Consider the following 20,930-nt stretch of genomic DNA (forward strand, 5'->3'; position numbering starts at 1 on the left):
TGCCAAATCATTCCTTTAATCATAGAACGAGAAATGTTACACACGCCGAACAAATCTCCCTCGTTAACTTGAACAGGTTACTACCACAGTCTGCTATACTTCAGCTTCTATTTTCAGAGAAGGTCTTGTAACCTATTGTGTGTGTGAGTCACAGCTGGCACTACCAGGCTCTGCCAGGAGGAAAACTACGGGCGAGTAATCGTACTCGATGCCTCCTTCTGAAGAAATCTTCTGTACCTCTGCCCTGGGACGGGAATACCTGCTCTTCGTTTTTACTGCAGACAGCAAACCATTGGGGAGGGACGCTTGGTCAGGGAGTGTAGCGATAGGACGAGGGGGAACAGTTTTAAACTGAAAGAGGGGAGATTTAGATTAGATATTAGGAAGAAATTCTTTACTGTGAGGGTGGTGAGACACTGGCCCAGGTTGCCCAGAGAAGCTGTGGCTGCCCCATCCCTGGAGGTGTTCAAGGCCAGGCTGGATGGGGCTTTAAGCAACGTGGTCTAGTGGGAGGTGTCCCTGCCCATGGCAGGCGGTTTGAACTTGATGACCTTTAAGGTCCCTTCCAACTCTAACCATTCTGTGATTCTATGACTGAACAACACTTTTTATCCCTAGCAGTCTCATTGAAATAACTAAAATACCACTCAGCCTTGGTCTAGTGTCAGGATTTGACCCTTTAGAGTTGTCATATACTGGAGAAAGTGAAATAGAGGTACAGCTGCAAGTTCCTCTTGTGCCCATCATCCTCATGTTGCCTTCTGAAACCTCAAATTTTTGCTGTCAGCTTTTGTAGGGTGAGAAATAGTTCAAACTGCCACTAATATGTGAAGGAAAGTTAGATAAGGCCTAAAGGCTTGTATCTGTAGGGGCTATGATTTAGCAATGCATATAAACACATGCTTTTCTGAATTAGAGCCCCTTGCAGATTTTTATCATAGAATCATAGAATTGTTTTGGTTTGAAGAGACCTTTAAGATGGTCAAGTCCAACCGTTAACCCAGCACTGAGAAGTTACCACCAAACCATGTCCCTCAGTGCCACATCTACTGTCTTTTAAATACCTCCAGGGATGGCAACTCAACCACTTCCCTTTTGCAACCAGCAAAGCGGGAGCAGAAATTCCCATCAGCCTGCAGAGATGGAAGCTGCAGAGGCAGTATGGTTTTGCTTTTTTTTTTTTTCTCCTGGGAGACGCTGTCCGCACTCAAAAATTACATGTACTTGGAAAATTTTCTGGGCAATAAGGGCATCTGGCACATCACCAGCTGCCTCTGTGCTAGGAACCTCTTTAGATGCAGGGTGGCTGCATGGGATGTGCCAAGTGGGCATGAACTCTGGAACACACTTATGCCTGAGCTGTGCCTGGGAGGTCTTTGGAGAGCCTCTCTGGCACAGACCAAAGGCACGCCAAGGTCCTCTCCAACCTTCTGCTAATATAGATGGCTGATGTTCTGGTGCCCGAGGACATTCCCAATGTACTGGTACCCAGGCATCCAAAAATGCTGTCCCAATCTCATGTTCCTTTACAACTCCAACAAAGAGAAAAGGATTGAATTCCAGCACATGCCAGTTCCTAACAACTAAATCGCCATCCACCTCATTTTGATGGGCTCTTTTTAACAGTGTCCCTGTCATCTGAGGTCACTGAAGAAAATGCCAATCACTTATTTCATATTTAAACTGCTCAGGCAAACTCACATCAATAAAAAAAAGAATAGGAAAGTTGCATTGGTCAAGCTTAATAAAAAGCACAGATCTCTTTAGTATAAGGTTACCCCATTGTGCTACCGGCCTTGGCTCATGTTAATAAGTGTTATCACACCATTCAGTCACTCCTGACCCTCCTGTCCAGGTTGTCATTTTCCACATGAGCTAACTAGTTGGCTGGAAATCCAAACGAAACTGAACTTATGTTCTAAATTCCCGTTCCCCATACTTTTTTAGTAAAAAGTTAATCTCTCATGGGTTTCTTTAGAAAATTTTCATTCTAGAGAACGCATATTGGTGGTTATATATATCTTGATGACATGTTCAATGCCAAGGTGATGTCAGTTAGACAAAAAAACAGCTTTGTGGAACGCATATTTTCATTTTTATACCTAACAATGTCACTTTGCTTGTGCAGTATTTGATGATCTGAAGTTTTATAATCAGATTGATTCTGTCCAGTACAAGTATAGCTTCTTCAGCACCTGACAATCATTTTATTTTTCATCATAATTATTTGCTACCTGGATATCAACTTTATCTGGGGTGTGATTATACATTTATACCAGACTTGATGCCTTATATGTTAAAACTTATGTTTCCTTGCTTACACTCCCTCACAGTCACTTCACTTACCTGTGGAAATCTTGACCTAGGAAAGATGTGTCCAAATCCAAGTGGATACCACCACAACATCAATCTGCTAGAGAGATCTCTTTTTGTTTTTTTCAAAGTGAGGAATTTCCATCCTAATTTGAGATCCAGAAAGACATGGAATGGGAATTTCAATCCTGAGCCACAAGAACTCAGACCTTCCACTTTCACGCTATAAATAAGAGAACTGTGGCCAATGTATCCTGTTTTACATACCTTTTTTTTTTAATACTCATTGCTACCTGAATACATTATGTATGGTTTTGAACACCTGCAGCTATATTGTTAAGGAGAACCGTGGATGTTCTGTACCTCCAACAGATAAGTTTAAATATAAATATATGCATCCATATGTTTTTTTAATGCACAGTTAAAGTGATCCTTTGTACGTGAGAGACATAAAAACCCCACAGATGAAAGGCTCTATTATACATCTTCAGAACAAGAATAGTATATGATAACAGTGTATTTGCTTCTATTTTAGTTTGTTAAAGGGGATCATAGTTGGTATATGAGCTGGTTTGTTGACAAAGGGAGGAAAAAAAAACATGAAGCCAAGCCAAACCATTCCACCTACAATATTAATTAACTCCAATATGAAAGAGCCATTCATTTTTTTATCCTTTTTTCAAAAATATATTTAAACACTGATTACAAAAACAAGGACCAATCCACTGGTTCTTAGCTCATTTCAGCCAGTTATAGCATTAATATATTAAAAGTTTAGATGTCCTGTAATTTACGTGTTCACATTCCCCATCCTATTGATGGATCTGATCAAAAACACTCTAAATATTCACACTGAATATAAGGAATTTTTATAATCACAATGTCAAGTGTCACGATAAAAACCTGCCTCTTGCAAGATCTTAAAACAAGTTATTACACACAAGTCTCAGCTTCTATAGAATAAAGTAAGACCAAATATTATCATTTTCATTTTGGGGGAAAGTGGATTGAATGTGACATGAATTCATCATGATTGAAAGGGACATGAATTTATCTAACAGCTAAAAAACAGAAGTTGAAGAAGAGTGTTTATCTTTTGTGATTTTTTGATCATGGGGTTTTATACATGTTGGATGAAAGTCACAAAGTCTTCAGGTCATTCTAGTCTTCCTCCCCATCTTCCTCTAAAGGCCAATCATAGGAGGAACTTGGCAACATCTGTAGGTGCTCTGTAGGGTATTACAGCATATGGCAATGTAGATGCAGATGCACCCACTCCACTGCCAGTGGTGCCAGGGACACCCAAGTATAACAGGGACTGCTGAGATAGACAGACACAAGCAGGGCTGCATCTGTGAATTAGTTTCTTACGGAGCAGTAGGCCTGTGTGAACCTCATGAAGTTCAACCGGGCCAAATGCAAGGTCTTGCACAGGGGTTGCGGCAATCCAAAGCACAAATACAGGTTGGGCAGAGAATGGATTGAGAGCAGCCCTGAGGAGAAGGACTTGGGTGTGTTGGTGGATGAGAAGCTCAACATGAGCCAGCAATGTGTGCTCACAGCACAGAAAGTCACCCACATCCTGGGCTGCATCAAAAGCAAGGTGAGGGAGGTGATTCTACCCCTCTTTTCTTCTCTTGAGAGACCCCACCTGGAGTACTGCGTCCAGCTCTGGGGCCCCCAACATAAGAAGGGCACAGACCAGGTAGAGTGGGTCCAGAGGAGGGCCATGAAGATGATCCAAGGACGGGAGCACCTCTCCTGTGAAGACAGGCTGAGAGAAATGGAAGTGTTCAGTCTGGGGAAAAGAAGGCTCCGGGGAGACCTTAGAGCCCCTTCTAGTCCCTAAAGGGGCTACAGGTAAGATGGGGGGAACTCTATCAGGGAGTGTAGCGATAGGATGAGAGGTAACAGTTTTAAACTGAAAGAGGGGAGATTTAGATTAGATGTTAGGAAGAAATTTTCCCCATGAGGGTGATCAGACACTGGCCCAGGTTTCCCAGAGAAATTGTGGATGCCCCATCCCTGGAGATGTTCAACACCAGGCTGGATGGGGCTTTGAGCAACCTGGTCTAATGGGAGGTGTCCCTGCCTATGGCAGGGGCTTGGAACTGGATATCTTTAAGGTCTCTTCCAAGACAAACCATTCTATGATTCTATGATTACTTGACTTTATTTTCCTGCTATTGCAAGGAATATGTGGGAAGCACAGCTGAAGAGGAATGTTTAAGGAGGTCTTACAGAGGACAGCATCCTCAGTGCCCTCCCAAAGGAGCAGGGGTGTTAGCAACTAGAGATTGTGCCCAGAGAGGTGTGACTCTGATGAGGAACAGGTGGGTACAAAGCATCACACAGGTAGGTAACTTTCTGCAAGTCCTCCAAGACGGGTTATTTTTGAGAATAAAAGACATTGTTATAGGCTTAGGGAGTCTTTAGTTAGGGAAAGATGAAGACAGACATTAACTTGACTAACCATCCTGTTTTTAAAGGGTTATCCCTTATTTCTGGAAGACTTCCCTAAAGATGGCAAGCTCTCCCTTGCTTTAAAAAATAGCTTCATTTCTTTAATTCATTTCCTCTGGGTAAGTGAAAAATCAACTTCATCATCATCCAAACTTTTGCAGAACAGAACTAAGCAGAGTGGCTGTTTCTGGCACTTTTCAGTGTAAAATCTGCCTTGAGAAACCTTTCAACAAAAGTAAGCCCAAGCCTCTACAAATTATTCTAAGTAAAGTCCATTCACGTTGTCCTCAGCAGTACTGAATTACACTCTTGAAATAAAAATAATGTACTTTGCCTGTCCAAATGTGATATTGCCCCATAAATTTGCTTTTGCACTTCTTACTCAAGTAAAGAAATGGCATACAAGGAAGCAGATCTGTGAAAGGCCCGTTAACGGCTCAGTAAGCAGCAGATGCTCACCAGAGATGCAGACCAGAATGTCTCATTTGCAAAGATGCAATGAGGTTATTTGTCGGATAAGGTCTCAAGAGGTGGTGGCAGGTGAGATCTTTCTGATGGGTCTCAAACAGTTGTGGGTATGAGCGTTATCACAAGTCTCTGGAAATGCTCTTCCAAGCCCAGTAGCTGCTGGGTCTTCACTCTGGTGTGTAGTGTGAATGCAGCACAGAATATGTTTGAATACAGCGTGGATCAGCAGGAACATGTCTGAAGTACAAAAAGAAGTGGTCTTGATTCAAATGTAGGAAAAGGTCTGGATAGGAGCTCTGAGAAGGACAATTTGAGAAAGACGAGACTAAATCTCGTTACTCAAACTGCACAATGGAGTGGAACATCTATTGGAGTAAGAGAAGATTGCAGAGCTGTGACCTGTCTTTGGGTGCTGACCATAATCTTCTGCAGGATGAGGTTAGAGGGGTGTCTTGGGGGGTAAGATCCTGCACAGCTTGAGGGCCAAGCTCCACCATGCATGGCTCAGGACTCGAGAGGGTCAGAGATGTCAGGGTAGCATCAAGACTAGGGCTGCTCCCAAAGAGAAGGCAAATTGGAGGCTGGTGGTGACAGCAAGACAGACAGAGACAACTTCAACAGGTGCCCCAAGCCCACAGGACCAAGCAAAAAAAGCTACCAGTGTCAGTCACAAGATCTAAGAGCAAAGATCTCCAGGTAGGACCGTAGTCATGAGGCAGGTCCAAGGACAATCATTCAGGACAAGAAAGGTGCCCAGCTGAACTCAGACATACTCACAATACATCTCAGAGGAGTCAGAATTTAAATGCAGCTCTTGGGGCAACAGCAAGAAGGTGTGTGGGTGGAGGCCCCAGGCAAAGCTGGTCAGGGGCCTTGAGATCTATTGGTGCATGCAGGGCCTCAACAACAGTTGGTCCAAGGCTGGCAGCGTGATCCTTGTCCATATGTTTAATTATTACTGATTCATAGATTCATAGATTGGTCCAGGCAGGAAGGGACCTCCAAAGGTCATCTAGTCCGACCTCCCCGCAGTCAGCAGGGACACCCCCAACTAGAAGAGGTTGCCCAGGGCCTCATTGAGTTTCACCTTGAATATCTCAAGGGAAGGGGCCTCAACCACCTCCCTGGGCAACCTGTTCCAGTGTTCCACCACCCTCATGGTAAAGAACTTTTTCCTAATATCCAATCTAAATCTCCCCTTCTCCAACTTAAAACCATTGCCCCTCGTCCTGTCACTGCAGGCCTTTGTAAACAGACCCTCCCCAGCCTTCCTGTAGGCCCCCCTCAGGTACTGGAAGGCCGCTATGAGGTCTCCCCGGAGCCTCCTTTTCTCCAAGGTGAACAACCCCAGCTCCTTCAGTCTGTCCTCATAGGAGAGGTGCTCCAGCCCCCTGATCATTTTGGTGGCCCTCCTCTGGACCCGCTCCATCAGGTCCATGTCCTTTCTATATTGAGGGCTCCAGACCTGCACACAATACTCCAGGTGAGGTCTCACCAGAGCAAAGTGGCAGAATCACCTCTCTGGATCTGCTGGCAACACTTCTTTTGATGCAGCCCAGGATGTGATTGGCCTTCTGGGCTGCAAGTGCACACTGCCTGCTCATGTCCAGCTTCTCGTCCATCAGCACCCCCAAGTCCCTTTCCTCAGGGCTGCTTTCTGATGCGTGGATTTTGATGAATTACAGAGACCATGGCTCAACATGCTTTAGATGGTAACACTCCTCCAACAAAACAAGATTTAGTGTCTGTAAAGAAGAGACTTTGCACTCACTGGAGATACACATTTGCACGGATCATCAGCAGTAGCGATTATTACTATGCCTACCATAGCTGATGCAGAAGACCTTTCTTAATTGTTCATACTTGACCATCAGATGTAAGGCTGCATGCAAACAAAGTAACTTATAAACCAATTTTTGTACAAGGTCTAAGCACTTGAAATGTTTTCCCTGATGAAGAAGTGAAGAAAATTGCACATTCTGGCTTTGACAGAAGCAACTTATATGCCACAGTAGTATCTACAATCATTCATATGGGTCATTAGATTGAAAGAACAAATTAAATAGAGTTGTTCTGCAAAATTCACCCATTGTTAAATAATATATCTTGGTAGAATAAAAGCTTTACATATTTCTGGTAATATGCTAACTCCATTTTCAATCAAAAGAATCATTAAAGGCTTGGTTGAAAAGGGTGTATTTTTCTCCTTGGCCACTGGTGCTTTAAACCATGGAAATGTTAAAATGTTTCTGGCAGATGTTCATTCCTATACAGTTGAAAGAGAAGTGATCTGTTGTCTGCTTAATTATTTTCAATACCAGGGTAAAAATTCATTATAACTGCTTGGAAATGCAAGAAGTGTATTAAAGTCAATTGACTTCACAACGTGTCGTGATTTGCGGATGACAAAGCTAATACTGACTTCCAAGGCAGGAGTAATGTTGTTGGTCTGTGGTCGTCTGAAAATATGAAGTAAGCAAAGTTTGTAGTGAGAGAGAACATCTTTTCTTGGACAATCTGATACAACTGAGAAAAAAAAAAAAAAAAAGAAACAAAACCCCCATGAGCCTTTGGGCACACAAGGCCTTCTTCAAATATAAAGTAGAACTGGCAGCCTTCCAAGCTAAATAGAAGTTGGGAACCATTATTCAAAGTTGAACTCCCTATGTTAACCAATTAAAGAATACAAAAGAATCACAGAATCTCAGAATGGTAGGGGTTGGAAGAGACCTCTGGAGACCATCTAGTCCCTGCCAAAGCAGGGTCACCAAGAGCAGGTTGGACAGGAATGCATCCAAGGGCGGGTTTGGAAGATCTCCAGAGAAAGAGACTCCACACCCTCTCTGGGCAGCCTGTTCCAGGGCTCTGCCACCCTCAAAATAAAGATTTTTTTCTGTATATTCAGACAGAACTTCCTGTGTTCCAGCTTGTGTCCATTGCCCCTTGTTGTGTCACCAGGCACAAAATAGAGCAGAGCATCTAGCAAGAACACCTAGCAAGTGTCTGTGGAGCCAGAGTGATGTGGGAAGCAGGAGAGGTGATAAAAGGGGTCAGCATCTCTTGGACACAGAGAGAGGTTGTTAGTTATCCATGCAAAATACTGAAGGCTGAGATCTGGAAAATTCCTAACAACTGAATCTTTCAAAGCTATGGACAGCAACTACTGAATATTCAATGTCATTATCTACTACACATATGAATTTTATATCAGATTACTCTTTTGAGAGAGTTTTGGTTTTCAAGACTCTTATCTGCTTTTCAGAACTTGGATTGCCAGAGAATGTTGCTTGGAAAACACTCGTGGAAGGCATCTAGTGCAGCTTCCTGCCTGAAGGAGGACTGTTGCCAACACTAGATCAAGTCAGCAGTGACTTCTCTTAGTCACGTCTTGAGACTCCTATGACCTCTCTAGTGAACTGTTCTGGGGTTGCACTACTTTTCTAGTGAGGGGGCTGTTTTGGGGTTTGGTTTTGGCTTTTTCCCGCCAAGCTGCAGTTCATGGACATTGTCTTCCATTATATCATCTAGCCCTACAGAGAGGAGTTTGGCTTCATTGTCCCTATAACTGTAGTTCATACAGATATGGACAGCTTCTGGGTCACTCTTTAGCCGCCTCTTCATCAGGCTGAAAAAAAGTAGCTCTCAGTTTCTTTTCATAGGATCTGTGCTGTAAAATCATAGAATTATCTAGGTTGGAAGGGACCTTTCAGCTCACCGAGTCCAACCATCAACCTGACACTGACAAAACAGTAAACTGTGTCCCTCAGCACCACATCTGCCCATCTTTAAATGCCTCCAGGGATGGCGATTCCACCACTTCCCTGGGCAGCCTGTTCCAATGTTTCATAACCCTTTTGGTGTAGAAATTTTTCCTAATATCCATCCTAAACCTCCCCTGGTGGAACTTGAAGCTGTTTCCTCTTGTCCTATCATTTGTTCCTTGGGAGAAGAGTCTGACCCCCAACTCTCTACAACCTCCTTTCAGGTAGGCCCCCATGATTATCATAGGAGCTGTCTTCTGGATCCTCTTCAGTTGCTCCACATGCTTTTGAATGGAGAATGGAGAACCCCAAACTGGATGCAGTATTCCAGGTGCAGTCTTACTAGTGCTAGGTAGAGGGGGATAAGAACTCCCCTTCATCCTGCTGGTCAGATTCCTTTCAATTTAGTGCAGGACATGGTTTGACCACTTGCAATCAGACTACACTGTTAGTTGATGTTCAACCTGGTGTTCACCATGACTCCTTAGTCTTTTTCAGCAGGGCTGTACCCTGCCAGTCAGGTCCCTGTCCGTACTGAGGTGTGGGATAATTTTGTCCTAGATGCAGAACTTTATACTCTTCTTTGCTGAACCTCATGATGTTGGTCCAGTCTGCAAATTTATTGCGTTCCCTTTGGGTCAAGACTGCCACGTCTCAGCATGTCAGTCCTTCCTTTTAGTTTAGTGCCATCCTTAAGTTTGCTGAGAGTGCACCATGTCATCATCCAGGTCACTGAAGAAGATGGAGGACAATATCAGCCCCAGCTGTTCTTCTCGTTATGAGCAGTCAGGCAGACACTCAGCCATTGATGTCTGTCCTTTGACCAAGGTGGTCCAGCCAACTTTCAACCTACTTGACAGCCTGTTCATCCACAGCTTCAGCTTCCAAATGAGAATGCAGTGGGAAGTGATGTCTAAAGCCATCTTAAGTATGAAACATATGACATCTACCGATCTTCTCTCACGCATCCAGCCATTCACTTTCTCATAGAAGGCAATTAGGGCTGTCAATCAACATTTGCTCTTGCTGTCAGACTCCATGATTTTTCCAGAGGTGGAGGTGGTGTGGAGGGTCTTATGCTTCCTAATGTTCTCCTCATAACTGGGTTTTTTTTGGTAGGGTTTTAGTTGGTTTGGGATTTTTTTTAAAATCAGCCTTTCTCCATTCATCAGGGATGATAAGCAGAGGCCTCACAATTACATCAGCCAGGCCTTGAATGTTGTACAATAATTTTAATGACCTTCCTTAATCCTCCAAAAGGAGTTTAAAATTTACAGGGGATATTTTATCATGCGGTTTTTGAAACTAGGAAAATAATTAGGCACATCCACAAAAGGTGTTTTTCTTTATGCCCTGCATTATGATACATTTTAATGTGTTTTCCTGCCATAAACTTTTTCTTTTGCATGTTAAGACACAATTGCTCAATTTCATTTCCTAAGTTCTTTGAAGAAGATAAAACTGAGGAGGACAGAGTCGCTTACAATCACTGAATGTTAATGTGTCTTTTGAAATGGGCTAAAAATCTACCTGGTTTTTATCATTTAACATTAAAAGTTAGAATAACCTAATCTTCTTGCACCGAAGTTTAGGCATAGCATAGTAAACAAAAGGCAAATTGTAATAAATTATGAAAAACTGGTCATAAATTTATTTCTTACCCAGAAAGGATGTGATAAATAACAGGTAAAAAAAGTTTTATTCTGCAACATAAACTATTTCTGAAATACCTGGCATTTATTTTCATGGAATACAGTGTTTTTAATCTAATTTATCTGTGTTCTTAAAAAAAATAATTTAACTTTTTCAGGATGTCAGAAACATTATGAAATAAGTGGGATCAGCAAGAGGATGGGATGAAGCGAAAGATTAAGTAGAGTGTGTTTACATGCCTCAAGAATCATGCATTCAGGAACGATCAGATGTTGTTTCTTCAAATCCCATTTTTAAAAATCTTGTGGAATTTGTTATATCCATTTTTATTTTCAAGGCAGCTCTGAAAATAATCTTTTTCTTTGTGTAAACAAACAAGTTCCAGAAGCTGATAAATACTGATTCTATTAAGGTTAAATCCCTCATATCTGTAAAAAAAAAAAAAGTTTCAATAGACTTTAAAATGAATGTTTTATGAACCGTGTTAGGCAGAGACCTTTTGTTACTTAGAAAAGTGAAGCTTGTGGTATTCAGTGGTATATTTGAGGGCAATATAAGGCTCACTTTAGAGAAAAAGACTTGATATATTAACAGAAATGGTATTTCCCTAAATATGTAATAGAGTATTGTCCTTTATTCTGTATCCTTTCCCTGAAGCATTGATTAGTTCATGTAATTGCAGAAAAGCTTTGCTGAAATCATTAATTAAAACAGGCTCTGTAGAAGCTGTGACCAGTAGATGGGCTGTCTCCACACAAATGTGCTAATGAGGAAGGGAGGATGGTGGGTGATGAGCAGCCCTGTGAAATCTCACAGGTGGCTACTGTGGTGTCTGCATCTTGCCATGCATTTTGGCACCTTGTCCACTAAATCACGAGATATTAGGGCCGTTCCATTCAGACAGTAAACTCGGATGAGCCTCTGCTGCTGAACTGAGCAGCTTCTTTATTCATTGGAGGTCATTATTCACCAAAGTCTGTGGACATCAGATTTGCCAGCCCTGTGGCAAGGGATTCTTGAGCTGACAGAACAAACACATGACAAGAAAATAATTCATAGAATCATAGAATGGTTAGAGTTGGAAGGGACATTAAAGATCGTGGAATTCCAATCCCCCTGACATGGGGGGCCCACTAGACCAGGTTGCTCAAAGCCCTGTCCAACCTGACCTTGAACACCTCCAGAGCTGAGGCATCCACAACTTCTCTGGGAAACCTGGGCCAGTGTCTCGCCACCCTCATAGTGAAAATTTTCTTCCTAATATCTAATAGAAATCTCTCCTCTTCCAGTTTGAAGTCATTACCCCTCATTCTATCTCTACAGGCCCTTGAAAAAAGTTCCACTCCATCTTTCCTGTAGGCCCCCCTTTAGATACTGGAAGGGGCTCTAAAGTTTCCATGGAGCCTTTCCTTCTCCAGGCTGAAAAACCCCAACTCTCTCAGACTGTCTTCACAGGAGAGGTTCTCCAGCCAGACAGGAGAGGTTCTCCAGCCCTTGGAGCATCTCCGTGGCCTCTTCTGGACCCGCTCCAGCAGTTCCATGTCCCTCTGATGTTGGGGGCTCCAGAGCTAGATGCTCGATAGGTGGGGTCTCACCAGAGCGGAGTAGAGGGGCAGAATCACTACCCTAAGGTGACAAGAAACAATTTCTAACCGAGAAAGATGGCTAAATAAGAAACTAAATATTTTTGTTGTAGATCAACTTCTTCAGAGACTGCTGAGTCCTAGGGAGCATTCATGAAACATACTTCCCATTTCTTTTGCCTATAGCTGGTGTCTTGTCTTGAGCAAACTCCCTGATATCTCATCTGCCTATAACTTTGATTTATACTGGGTCATCCGAATGATTTTCAGCCATTTAAGAAATTTTTTGGAACACCTTCTTTTTCTAGGTGGCTGACGTGAAGTATCCTAAATTAATGCAGTTGTAAGAAGGTGAGACCTCAGCAGGGATTTAGCTGCTTTGCAATATACTTCCAATTCTGTTCATTAGCTCAATCTTTTCTAGTCTTGGCTAATCTTAATAGATACAAATATATGCTTTTTGCAGAGTACAAAAGCAAATGTTTTGCTGGATGATAAGGTGTCTGTAACAGCCCGGGAGCATTTTTTAATTTTTTTAAATTTTTTTTACTGCTTAATATTTTCCAGACATTTTTCTAGAAACCAGGTATATAAGGGATCCCATAAACAAGAAGTGACACGCTTAGAAAACAGAAGGGTGGTCCTTGTCTTCAGGAGTTTTTCACCTAGATGCAGGAGGACACATTGTAGAGAGATAGGTCAAACAGTCCAGGAGAAGGAAGCAGTGAGTTGGCAATGATTAGAGTAGTCAAGTTTTGCTTATATGTAACAGAGCTAAAGTTAAGCAATCTTAATAAAAATTATAATTTCCAAGCTATTGGCAGTAAATATTGCAGTGTCCCTTTTTTCCTTCTCCAAGACTTGTTATTGTCCCCTGGGGTCGATGTCATCGTCTGCTTCCTTCTTCCACCCACCTTCCCCTTCCCAAATGCTGACACGTTATTTCTGTCAGTCATTTCTGCTTTGTTTTGTTTGTTTTCGTAACAAAGAAACAAAAGCCTCTGAAATCCCATTTTTTTCTACAGTTGTCATAACTGCCTTCATTAATGATACTTCTCTTTGTTAGGAGAAGCTGATTTATTTTATTCTATTTGCCAGAAATGTATCTGGAAGAAAAATAAACTGTGAGAAATAGGCCTTATTATGCCACGCACGCCTGGCTTTCAAACTGATTTTTCTGGAAGCTACGTTATGGGGACAAAGCTGAGGCACTGGCATTCTTCTGAACCTCAAAGACACAGTGAATCTTGACAATCCTCCAGGAGAAGCTCTTGAGGTAGCAGTGCCCCCATTGAAATTCAAGTAAATGCCTTCTATTTCTTTTCTGGCTTCAAACTTTGGAGTTCACAGAAATGTTAGGCAAGTGTTTTGCTTTGAAATGATCTTAACCTCATGAAGGTGGGAGTCACCTTGGGTACTCAGACTCAGCTTTATCGTATAGCTACAGGACATTTGTGTTCCAGCAGGGAGCTGAGCAGACTAAAGATATGAATGATGGTCTCATCAGCTGTCCATTTCTACTCATCAGAAACTGCAAATCCCACTGGGAAACATCTCTCTTTGCTTTAACTTAAAATAAAATGAAATAAAAAAGAGTAGCTGGTTAAAGATGCAAGGCAGCTTAGAAAAATCCCAGCTAAAGCTGACCCCAAATAAGACATAAGCACTGAAAGCTTTCCATTCAAGGGTGAATCTCATCTGGGTTCAACAGGATTATCTCTAGAATAAGAGTTCAAACATCCCAACTCATCTCGGCTCAATGGAGAATGCTTGTGATCATGCTGCTGGGTCTTGTGTCACTGACAGGTATTAACCTCATGAAATTGCTGTTTTGGAGCCACCAAATACAAGGCTGTTGCTAAGTCTTTTCAAAAGCACAAGACAGGGTCTTTGGTTTCCCACTCCTCTGCTTCCAGTCCCCTCTTTGCACACACATCCATCCCTTCATAGCCATCTATTGAGATAAGCCTTTTCTTCTGGCAAATAGTGTCTGCACTGTTTGTGTCCAAAGGGATTATGCTTAGGAGGGAATGATTTGGATTTTGTTTTCAGCATCACGTTGCTTTTAGTTCTCAAAGGATTTGCTGCATGAGAAAACTGTGTGGAAATCTCGGCCAGAGTCCTGGAGAAGACATTGCCCACTTGGGAACCGATCTAGAGCTGTATTTGATTTTGAACACTAACTGGGGAATGTTTGTTTCTGGTTTTGCAAATGGGTCTTCAATGTGAAGTTTAAATCCAACATTCAAAATTCCCCAAAAGGAGAAAGGGGGCTGGATTTGAAGTTGTGATTTGAACCGCTTTAAGGATAATTTTCTACAATTCAATTCTGGGTTCTAAATTATTTCCCACTGACTTCCCAGTATTGAAATCAACATGCTTTTACCATGTCCTTAGCATTTTCCTTTCAGCCATGACTTTTATCACTGTCTTTATTAACTCTGATATATTTCAAAGTTAGCATTCTAAACCCGTATATACCAAAATTAGTCAGTAAGCAGGTGTACCAGAGCCAGGCAAAAGTGATTCACCCGTTACACATTGACTCAAATATAAATAATTTGGAATTTTTTCCATGGATCCAATAACACTGTTATATGGGAGGATTTGACTCTTGACTAGCCTTAGTTGTCATGGCGTGTCAGTGATGAAGCAATGACCAGATTCAGGTAATATTTAAAACCAGTTTCAGCTTATAGATTCAATATTTGCTCTATTTTCTTTCTAAATGACCACCATACAGTCATCATATGGGCTTTATGTTTCTTGCTGGATCATGTCCGCAGCCAGCACAAGAGCTAAACAAGGTCTGCGTCTGTACTGGTGAGTTAAATGTCCCCATGACCAGATACTGAGGACCTCCCCCTCCCAATGAGTCGCTGAACAGAAGACTGAAAGTTCCATTATCTTCTGATTTACTTATTTATTTTACTTGAAATTAGCCTGGAACATTGACCAAGATTCATAAAGTGTGATCACAAGTGCCATGGATAACGTGTAGGGGAGGATAAAGAATAAGCAAAGAGTCAATCAGTGAGTAAAAAACTGAAACTAAAATAAATTAAAAGAAAAATTGGATAGCCCCACTTATGGTGTCTGCAGTGTCCTGCACACCAACACCTCTGTCTAAGTTTGAATCTCCAGAGATATTAATATTGTGCTAATAATAACCGGCTCTGTATCTCAACCGCTCTGTGTATTCTACAGATGCGTAAGATATTCATTACTAATTTGTCTGCAGGAAGGTCTGAAATCCTCTCTGAAGATTTAAATGTCTTACAAGTTTTATTTTTACATCGAAGTTGCCGAAGGTGAGCCCAGTTTCACCACCCACGCCTGCACTGAAAAAAAAAGAAGCTTCTAATTTGTGAGGAGAAGGTCCTCAAATCCCCACCCACAGGAGGATGGTATTTTAAATTTTCCCAGAAGAGTTGCTTATGGTGAGACCCTTAAATTACCACCTACATCCATACACCCACATGCATGTACACTTGGGTTTCTCTAACGTGGAGCCCTGGAAAATTGACTTTTCGAGAGATCTGGATGTAGGTTTCTACATGTTTGTTGACAGAGCAGAGGTGAGAAAAAGAAGTCTGTTTGCAAGCTCTGCGCTGCAGCTATAGTTACAGGGGAGTTTTCACCCCTCAAAATCTATGTCTCCTAAAAGGCTGGAGCTTGTCTTCAAACTTGCACACCTGTAACTCTTTCTTTCTTTGGGTTCAGCCTGGAAATAAGGCTAATTTTCTGTGCTGCTGCCTTATATCACAATGATGTTTCAGTCTGGGTAGATGTTATGCTTATCCTTTTGAAAAAAACAGAAAAATTAAAAAAAATAATAAATCACATGGTCCTCACTCCCCACATCAGCTAGAACTGGGTGGCTGGAAACAGGCTTACCACAGATTTCAAGGCAGTGGATCCAGCATGATCATGGCGTGAGACGTGTTGGCGCTCAGAATAATGTTGAGTCTGTTGATAGACCATTTCATCGGGGTGAGGGGGTGTGAAGGGGGAGGAATGTGAGGAAGTAAAGGTTCCCACGAAACTGGTGCCATCCCTCTTTGCCAGGCAGGGGAGCAGAGGCACAGGAGGGATAAATGTCCTGACTGATTAATGCTCACCAGCTCTTGCCATGACAGATTTAGGAAGAGATGCTAAATCTCCCGATAAGCAGTTTCCTGTCTCAAGTACTCAACGGTACTTCTGCATATTTTATCCCCTCCTGTCTCTCTGGGACACTCCTGCCACCCTCTCTCTACTGCGTTCTGATCTGCTCCCAGAATATAACCCTGCAATGTCTGTGCTTTTTCCCAGCCAGGGAGGTCTATAGGTTAGAATCATAGAATCATAGTATCATCTAGGTTGGAAGAGAACTTTCAGATCATCAAGTCCAACCATTAACCTAACACTGCCAAGTTACCACTAAACCATGTCCCTCAGTACCACATCTACATGTCTTTTTAATACCTCCAGGGATGGTGACTCCACCACTTCCCTGGGCAGCCTGTTCCAATGCTTGATAACCCTTTCGGTGAAGAAATATTTCCTAATATCCAATCATCTAAGCCTCTTCTGGCACAACTTGAGGCAGTTTCCTCCTGTCCTATCGCCTGTTACTTGAGAGAAGTGACTGACACCCACCTCTCTACACCCTCCTTTCAGGTACTTGTAGAGATAAAGAAGGTCTCCCCTCAGCCTCCTTTTCTCCAGGCTGAACAATCTCAGCTCCCTCAGCTGCTCCTCACAGGACTCGTGCTCTATTTTTGCCCCATGTCACCTGTTAGGCTTCTTGCTGGAGCCACATGACTTTCTGTTCCTAAGCAATACAGCTATTTCCCTAGAACTCCTCTCTCTGTCTCTGCATAGTAGTAGGGATCCTGGCTAGAAAGGCCCATTTCCTAAAAGCAAATGAGGCCATTAATATCCCAGCTGAGATTCTCAATATGCAAAAAGCCAGGGCATGGAAAGATGTTCAGCATCCTCTTAGCTGCAGTGCATTGTGTGTTGGCATTTCAAAACTCGTGCCTGGACAGTGTGCTCATAAATGGGCATAGAACACTAAAACTGTGGATGCAGTTGAACAAGAGAGACTTTGGCCGTATCAGGACTCATTGCTTTTCTATATGAACACATATTGAAAAACTTTTTTTTTTTTTTCCCCATCTGTTTCCAGTTAGAAGCCAAAGGCTGATTGCAAAAGTATAGAAAGGGCTATGAAAAAGCAATGACATTATGGCCCCATGTGCTACGTCAAAGATTTGTCCTTACGGTGGGATTCTCAACAGCTAAACAAAGGGTATTGGAAATACCAGGCGCTCTCCTGTCTGTTTTTCCAACATTGGGTATGCAGAAGTGCCCAGAATTGCAGAAAACATCCTTAGATGGAGTTCAGCTTCTCTTCTCCACTCCAAGGAGGTCCAGAATAGCAATCAGAGATGGATGGAGAGAGGAACTCCTGCCATTGGCGGCAGAAGCTATGCTGGGAAAGTAATGATGCAAGCTGAGTTGGCTTTAAGGTGGTAAGATGCAGTAGCATGAGGCTGTAAAACTGGAACTTGGTTGGGAAGTACCGTTTAGCAGTCATCTCACCTTAACGCATTCAGAAGAGCAGACTTGGGGTTTAGGGTTCCATGGGTAGGTTGAGGTCTTGTGTGTCCATCTCAGTGTAGCCTTTGCCTGCTCCTTGGTAACACTTAACAGCGTGGCCAGGCCGTGTTGGTGAGAGGGGAACCATGTCTCAACACTAGTGACCAGGTGCCTGTAAGAACAAACGTCCCCATGAGTGCAGGCTCCTTAACTGGGCTCCTTCCTATGAGGTTCATCAATGAACTTCCAGGGATGCGCAGCCCTTGTGCTCCAGGACTTAGACTTGTGAGCTTGGAAGAAAGTCACAGTGAAGTTTCCAAGGCTGGTCCCCTTTGAATGCTAAACAAATATCTATCTGGTTTCAAATTCCTTGTGGGAGGGGGAAAATCTGGAGGAAAGAGCAGCTATGGAATTGCCCAAGACTTGGCGATTCTAGTCATTAGACTGTGGCTGAGTGGCTGCTGGGTAAAAGTGACCTTTCCTTTGCTCCCCTTTCCTCCTAACTCTTCAGAGGTGACATAATATTATCTAACAGCCGCAGCCGGTTTCTCACCTCTGCAGGCTATGACTGACACCGGAGTGAACTGAGGGAATACGTCTTGGGTTTTTTTTCCTCTTTTGATTTGAAGCAGGAACAGCAGATCTCCAGCACACGCATGATTTACAGTCATGGAAATCTTTGCTGTGCTTAATCCTTCCATGTTCCCCAGTCGTATGAAATGGCCTTCGGTCTGGAAGACACAGTAGATGGTGGGATTTTTCTCATCTCTTTCATAACACAGAAGGTGGTAATAGAAGTTCCACGTCTCAGTAAAATTAGCCCAATTGATCACATTTTTTACCAGGCTTGAAGTGGCATAAACTGTGGAAAGATTCATCATCGCTCATCTCCGAGTTTTAGCTTCAATTAATGGCAGGAAAAAGAGTGCACATAAGTACTCAAGCATATAACTGACCTTTCAACTGAGTGAACGTCTGAGCCCAAATAATAAACTAGGAAGCCCTAGCTGGGCCATGAGATCTTTTTGGGTGAGGACCCAGGATGTCTGGTGACTTAGAACATCACGTATGAACCCGCTGAGCGTGAACTAAGGCCAAATAACAGCCAGGAGGGAAGTGAAAAGCTGATAACTGCGTACACAACGATCCACCTGAAATTAGCACTGACCCCTCAGGAAAGAGACCTTGGAGTCATTGCAGATAGAGCTTTCATATGCCACGCAAGTGCTCAATACAAGCAAAAAATATGAGCAAAATCCTAGAACTTACTAGGAAATAAATAGAAAACAGAGTTTTGCTTTAAAACTGTGTATATAAATCCCCAATGCACCTAAATCTGAGACACTGAGTGTACTTCTATTCATGCCATATAAAAAAGGATGTAGTAGACTTAGAAAAGGTAAAGAGAAGGATGATCAGAGACATGGAATAGTTTTAATATGAGGAATGGCCAAGCAGGACTTCTCATTGCAGCAGAGAGCCGTTCTGTGTACCGGTACACATCTGCAAGGTGACGACGGGTATGGCAAAGGCGAATAAGCAATGGTTATTCGTTATTTCTGGTACCACGAGAACCCAGGGGGGCACTACTGAAATGGTCAGATAGCAGGTTTTAAACAAACATAAAGAAGTTCTTTTACACAAATGATGGGACTTGTCATGGGCGTTAAAAATGTAACTTTTTTTTTCATACAGAGTTTAGAAAAACCAGTAGAGAAGAGGCTCAGGGCTAGCAATTAAATACCTAATCCAGAATAATCTAGCAAAAGCACTGAGCGCTGGAGTGTAAGAGAGCGAAACAGATGAGATTTGCTTTATACTCTCTTTTTTAAACTTTCTGCTAAAACCTCTCTTATCAGTCGAGACTGGGTAAGGTAGATTCAGGTCCTGACCATGATGGTAAACTTATAGCAAGGAATTAAATGTTCTTGCACTCACCCTGTAGCCTGGTTTTCTTCCAGCGTGGCCTTAGCCAGAGTACCTTAAAGATGTTTAACATCAGTGATTTACTAATTAATTTCACTAATGCAGATCCAGGGCTGGGAATGACCAATCAGACACCAGGTCTCAAAAAAAAAAAAAAAAAAGAAAAAAAACCCACATCTGGAGACTGTAATTAATCACAACCTGCTTCCAAATCAAAACATCATGCTGTTGTGAAGAAGATGAAGGCTACCTATGCTGTATAACTTGCCAGCAATGCTCTGCTCACCCCTGGGAAAGCTTCGGTCGGAGGAGAGTATATAAAGTGGGGCAGCCCATTTCCAGAAAGATTTGTCCTACTTAGGAATATCTAGCAGGAACCTCAAGAGCAGCCAAGAGGGAAAAACTACCAGTGGGAAATACTGAAATGATTATCTCCTTCAGAGGAAAGAGGACTGAGCAGAATATGGTAGCGCCATTCAAATTCATGAAGGACTGTTTTATCAGAGGAGAAGAAATCGATTCCTTGTGTTCACAGTGGATAAGAAAAGACACAATGGCTTTAATCTCCTACAAGGGGGATGGTTGTTAGATATTCAGAGAATCATAGAATGGTTTAGATTAGAAAGGATCTTAAAGATCATCAAGTTCCAATCCCCCTGCCCTGGGCAGGTACACCTCCCACTAACCAGGTTGCTCCAAGCCCCATTCAACCTGGTCTTGAACACCTCCAGGGATGGGGCGGCCACAGCTTCTCCTGGAATATGTCTCACTACCCTCATAGAGAAAATTTCTTCCTAGTATCTAATCTAAATCTCCCCTCTTTCAGTTTGAAGCCGTTACCCCTCGTCCTATCGCCCTTGTAAAAAGTCCCTCCCCAGCTTTCTTGCAAGCCTCCTTTAGGTACTGGAAGGCCACTATAAGGTCTCCCTGGAGCTTTCTCTCCTCCAGGCTGAACAATCTCAACTCTCTCAGCTTGTCGTCATAGGAGAGAGGCTCCAGCCCTCTGATCATCTTCGTGGCCTCCTCTGGACTTGCTCCAACAGGTTCATGTCCTTCTTGTGTTGGAGGCTCCAGAGCTGGAGGCAGTACTCCAGGCAGAGTCTCCCCAGAGCAGAGCAGAGGGGCAGAACCTATGATTGCTTAAAAATCCCCCCCCTCGCCCTGCTGGCCATGTGGC

The sequence above is a fragment of the Numenius arquata genome, chromosome 3 (genome assembly GCF_964106895.1).
Source record: "Numenius arquata chromosome 3, bNumArq3.hap1.1, whole genome shotgun sequence".
NCBI lineage: Eukaryota > Metazoa > Chordata > Aves > Charadriiformes > Scolopacidae > Numenius > Numenius arquata.